The 5,000-nt window shown below is 36.2% G+C and overlaps 1 long non-coding RNA gene across 1 annotated transcript in view; it reads left to right on the top strand.

Moving 5' to 3' along the window:
• Positions 1-1,671, top strand: part of LOC119473538 — a 21,404-nt gene extending 19,733 nt beyond the window's left edge. The window contains exon 2 of the long non-coding RNA XR_005202756.1: positions 1-1,671. This exon is cut by the window's left edge and continues 412 nt beyond it. This is a non-coding gene — a long non-coding RNA (uncharacterized LOC119473538).
• Positions 1,672-5,000: the final 3,329 nt, after the last annotated feature.

The raw sequence follows: 5,000 nt of genomic DNA, 5'->3' as shown, positions 1-5,000 counted from the left end.
AAAAAACAAAACAAAAAAAACCTTTCTTCACTCCCAAATTGTCCCCCTGGTGTGTTCCTTTGCTCTGTCTTGTTACGTCTTGCATCTTGCTACATGTTCTGCATTTGCTCAGAGCAAGTGGGTGCTAAGGAATTTGGTCTGCTGCTCCTCTGGGAAAGTCTGGTGAGCTGTTATAAGGAGGTGATGAACAAGGCTGTAAACCACAGGATAAATGAAAACGATACATAAACTTCCTAATATTTGTAAACATGTTCTTTAACATACCATAGGTAGTTTCTGTGTATATGTAGCATAGCAAAAGAAACTTGTTAAGGTATAATTAATTGGTATGCATGCCTTTGTAAATATCAGCCATCAGAAGAAACCTAGAATGAAAGGCTGTGAAAGATCCCAGGAATGATACTTTATTGATTAAAGGCCATGAAGCTTCATCAGGAGTTTAGTTATCCTTACGTAGCATTACTTAAGAATGCTGCCATAGTAAATTTCTGAAGCACTTTACCTGTTACAAAGAACGATTGTAATTTCCTTTTCTTATTTGATCTTACCCTGGCTTTAGTCAGGAACACCTGCTCGGTTAGAAATGTATTTGGTGAGTATGTACACAGTTGGAGAATATGCCCTGACACACGCCGCCTTTGGCCTGTATGCTGGAGTCCTAAAGAGGCAGACCATGTTGATGAGCTTGGTGCCAGCATGGTGCACCATTCATCCTGACACGTAATTTCTGATAAAGAGGGTCACAACTGGGAAATACCTCAGATTCTACTTGCTTCTCTTCTCCACATTATTAGACATTTTCCCCCTCTTGAATTTTATAAGCACACTCCTTTTAAAACCCAATTAATAATGAGTGCTGGGATTTGATGTAAAATTGCATATTTGTAACTGCAGTGGCACTGGTTTTCAGCTACTCTGTAACAAGGAAAGCAATCCTAACCAGCAAAAGCAGACTTGTTTCTGTGAAACATCACAGGCATGTGAAATTGTTCAGATATGGAGATATCAGGAGTGACATAAATTGGAAATTTAACCAAAAATCTTTTCCATCAGTGAACAAAGTCTATCTTAAAGTGCTTCTTGCATTTTCAGATCTTTCTCTTCCTTTTTCCCAAAGTCACATTATAGTTTCTGAGGAGGGACACACTGGGAAAACTAAGCACATATTTAAACAATGAAATTTAAGGTGTAAAAATTCTGCATTTGTGACAAATTTGATGTTTGCTCTTTTCTTGATTTAAATAGAGCATTCTAAAAATATTACCCCTATAGGAGACACATTTTTATATGCATGTTATTTTTGTTTACAAAGTATGGGCTAGTAAAGAGTGAAAATGACCTTGGCTATTGTACTTATTTATTGATAGAAATAATAGCATCTTCATGTCTGGATTCAAATCTCTACTTATCACACAACTTCCATACATTTCAAAGAGAAGACTTGGATTGAATGATAACAGGAGTCTGGGGCTTCCTGCATTCCCCTGTGTTTGTGTTCATACAGAATATGCAATATTCTGACTTGGCCATAATCTATAATTCCTGGCTGTTATTCTCAGTTGCAACTATAAATTCTAGATTAATGGTTATAATTTTGGTAAGGCATAAATTAAAAGTTATATGTTCATGCTTGAAAGGAAGATCATTAAATATTCATTATTACCACTCAAATTAGTTGTCATGCTTTATATAATATTTACCCATGATCATTTCACTAGTTTGGATTCAGCAATAAGTGAACAGCAATAGATAGCTCATAGCACCAGAGGACATTTTTTTTGTTGGGGAACAGGAAGAGAAATGATTTTAAAACCCATTTGACATATTTATGCTGACAAAATATTTAAAGGAATTACTGTGTTGCAATAAACATGTTCGTATGTTGGAATAGGATTGTGGCTAAATTTGCTTCTAGCTGTTTAATTACTCTATTACAATTGTGAAAAACAGTGCTTCTTCAAGTTGTTCCAAGGAAAAAAATATAAAATATAAAGGTTGAGCTATTTNAACCTTGCCATGAAAAAGCACTTTTCATTTTTGTAAGTAGGCATTGAAATCTTGCTTCTTCATTGAAGCTAGATTGTATAATTTGTTAGTTTTCTCCATCTGGTAACACATCCTTAAGAAAAAAATGCCAAAAGTAAAACATGAGACGGATTTTTAAATAAATGTTGTGGATGGACAGATATAGAGATTGTGTTTTGTCAGTGCATTTTGGGAAGATATGAGTAAAAATAAATAAAGAGATATTTTAGTGTAAAAACATTTTGCTTTTGTCTTCTACATACCTTGGTATTCCAGTTCAGTTATGTGAAGATATTAGGGCAGCCACATATTTTTTTGGATCACATGTATGAATCATTCGATACTCCTCAGTAATTTTAAATTGGTTCTTTTCCCATGGAAAATAACCATAAATTTGATTCTGATCTCATCTTACTTTAGAGCTTTCTGTTTTAAAGAGTCAAATTGTAGCTGATGAACACATTTTGCATTTTTTCACATTGCATCTGGACTCTTCATAACGATGGCTTATTTTATTTTTTCTGCACAGAGGAGAGGAAAAATATATAGGTCCATGAATCAATCTAGATAATGGGGAAGGCTGACTGTAATAAATAATACGGTAACAACCCTAAACTAATGAGCTGTTGCTAAGGTACATTTCATAGGCTCATCCTCTATATAAAAAGTCACTAATAACCCCTTGGTGTAATCAGATGATAAAGCTTTGCCATAAGGCAACACCTGTGCAATTAGAACTGCAGATTCTTTTGCATGTTTCATTAATTTCAGGATTTTGTAAAGGCACAATGACTACACTAATAATCTAGTCTACTTGACTCCATGTCTACTGGAAACAAAGTGTCTAATTAGATAAAGGTAATTAATTAGAGATAAATGGAGCTAATCAGGCTCAGTTAACACTAATTCTCTGAATTAAGACATTTTGGGACACCTCCTATCCCGCTGACTTTGATATTTTGCATTAAGAATAGGTTTAGAGGAGTCAGAAAATACTGGCATTGGAGAATTGAGGTCTTTTGATGGCATATTTAGGCATCCGAAGCTAAAGAAGAGTTTTTTTTTTTACATTGTGCTATTTCACCACCTTTCTATAGCAGCTTAAAGAATTCACTTTGTAGTTATTCCAATCTGTGCTTGTCTCCATATAAATTTTAATAACCTTTGCTATCATTTTTATTATCTGTCTAGCCCACCAATGGAAGAAAGCCACAGGTTGTTCTATCTCTTAAATAAAGACTTAACTTGTTACATTAAGGAAATGTCAAGACTCATCAGCCTATATCCTAAAATTCTGATCCTTTAAAGAGAACAAACACCTAAAATTCTGATCCTTTAATTCCGATTCTTTAAAGAGAACAAACCTCTGCTTTGCAGTGTTGGACTGAAAATTCAATGATGTGGGGAAAGAGCATGGGCTTTGAAGTCAAAAGACCTGAATTCAAATTCCTGTTCTATTGCTTACTAAGTGATCTTAGAAAGTAGTTTACCTTCTCTAAATAAAATAGAAATAATATTGATTCACATAATACTAACTTTACAGAGTTGTCATGAATATTGAGTAAGGTACCTATATTTAAAGATTGGTTGTCATTACCTGTTAGGCTGGGATTGAACACAATCCAGTACCATATCTCAACTGACTACAAGGTTAGGTGTTAAAAACATTACATTTTCATCTCAACCCCATGATAATCTGTGAGCTGCATTTAAATGTGTAGAAAGGGAAAAATTAAGAATTTTCTCCCAAATAGTCCGTCAGAAAAAAAAAATCCCCCAGTTTTTCAGTTGGAGAGTGTGAATTTATCTGCCTTGGTTTTCTACATTGAAATAGTTATCCCTCTTAGCAAGTTGTTCCCAGTCCACAAGAGAACGTAATTGAACTGTGGGATATAGCTTAATATAAAGTGGACATTTAAATCTTTCTTCTAAAGTGTCTCTGAGATATGCCTCTTGCTCTTTCTGGTCTCTGTTCTAACTTATCTGGACCACTCCTAGATTGCTCTCACAGTTTTCTAACTAGTATCCCTGCTTTCATTTTTTTCCTGTAATTCATTGTCACCAAATTAATCTTCATAGGACACATTCCTCATTCTCATCAAGATCATAAGCAGTTTGATTCCTTGTTAAATTAAGATCCTATCACATAAGCAGCCATATCTGGCTCTATATTATTTATACAGCTTGATCTCCTACTGCTCTCCCTGCCAATGAAGACTTTACTATTCTTCACCACACTCATCTTTGTTTTTATGCACTTATCCAAGCCTGGAAACCTCTCTCTTCTTCTTTCAAGACTGATTTCAAATCCTGCCTTTTCCCTGATGCCTTCCTTGGAACTCTGGCCCATCAAGAGCATTCTCAGTCCCACATGCCCACAACAGCTCTCAATGCATCATACCTATTAGCCGTGGCTCCAGCAGTGATAGGTCAGTGATCCTGCTTCCCTTGTCTTTCCAACACTGCTGAGATGAGATGTCTGGGGCCAGGAACCAAATTCTCCTTGTGTGCTTGGCCTTCCTCACCATCCTTTTCCTCCAAACTCCAACTTTCAGAGTGTGGGCCTCCAAAGGACACAACAAAACAATACCTGTGTAATTGATTTGTGAGCTGTGGCCTGGCCAGGTCCTTGGGCAGTGAGATCTACATGGCTTTTGTAGTAACCCTGGGCTTTTTGCTGACTTTGGGCCGCACTGAGTGCTGGGCTGAGTCTTTGTGTTTAGAGATAAGATAATAACCTTGATGAGAGACCTGCTGTATGTCCCTGAGGCTTTGTGTCTGGCTTGTGTGGTATCTGCCTTTTATAACATGCAATGAGAGAATGCCAGGAAATGACTGTTAGTATTTCATGACAATCAGAATGTCTAGCAAGCCATCATACTACCTCTCCAGCAAACATTTCAGAAAGCGCTGGGCAAGCAAGGGCTGATTAACATGTATTAGAGCCTGTGATAGTTAATTCTTTTTTTTTTTTT

Source organism: Cebus imitator, unplaced genomic scaffold, assembly GCF_001604975.1.
Source record: "Cebus imitator isolate Cc_AM_T3 unplaced genomic scaffold, Cebus_imitator-1.0 Scaffold166, whole genome shotgun sequence".
Classification (NCBI taxonomy): Eukaryota; Metazoa; Chordata; class Mammalia; order Primates; family Cebidae; genus Cebus; species Cebus imitator.
Note: the sequence above shows the minus strand (reverse complement) of the source record. Positions and strands in the feature narration are given on the sequence as shown.